The sequence below is a fragment of the Penaeus vannamei genome, chromosome 1 (genome assembly GCF_042767895.1).
Source record: "Penaeus vannamei isolate JL-2024 chromosome 1, ASM4276789v1, whole genome shotgun sequence".
NCBI lineage: Eukaryota > Metazoa > Arthropoda > Malacostraca > Decapoda > Penaeidae > Penaeus > Penaeus vannamei.
This window is the reverse complement of record NC_091549.1, coordinates 48,810,395-48,811,313: the sequence shown is the minus strand read 5'-3', so window position 1 is coordinate 48,811,313 and position 919 is coordinate 48,810,395.

Here is a 919-nt window from a genome sequence, read left to right as displayed (position 1 = left end):
GGGATATGAGGAGAGTAAAATAACAGGATGTAACGATAGTGGGAAAATATGTGACGATGGGGTAAGAAGGGAATGTGATGATGGCGAGAGAATTTTTAATGGTGGTGAAAGACAATGATTTCGGAAGTAGATGATGATATGACGAGGATGTGGTGATGATCAGAGAAGTGATGACGATGAAAAAAGTGATGATGGTAGAAGTCGTGATAATGGTGGAAAAAATGTCACGATGGTGAGGTGATAGTGTAATAAGAGTATATAATGATGGATAATGGTGATATGATTGTTAAAAAAATAGTGCATCATGGTGAACGATTTGATTATGCTAATGAAATATGATGATGGTGAAAAAAGGAGTATGAAAATATCAAGAAGAAAGTTGAAAAAAGTGAAAAAAAGGATAAAGATGAATGTCGACGTATCAAGACAATCAAGGAAAATAAAAGGACGATGGTGAAAGACAACACCGATGATGACACTCCTTCTAGAATTGCTTTGACGCCGAGAGAGTCACGCTGTCTGCATGCATAATGACCGCGATAGAATGGCTCCAGCCTTGACCACTAAAACGCTGACTGGACTCACTTAACAAACTAAGGCGCAGACCTTCGGAGCAAATGTACACACAGGGTCGACCTCGGCTCATTTCGGGACTACGCACACACACGCACAAATGTCCACCGTCACTCATTTACATCCACACGTGCACTCTAACGCAGATGCTTATAATCATGGACCTCGTTAAACTTAGATCGATACTCCCACACCCAGGGAAGCGCCACTCGAGGTGAATTTGAATAAAGTTAAAGTTCTTTTGGTTGCGGTTTTTGTTTTTGTATTTGCGTTTAAGTGTGATAATTTTTAATGTTTTTTTTGTTTGTTTGTTTGTTTTTCCCTTCATAATGCAGAAATCTGTGCA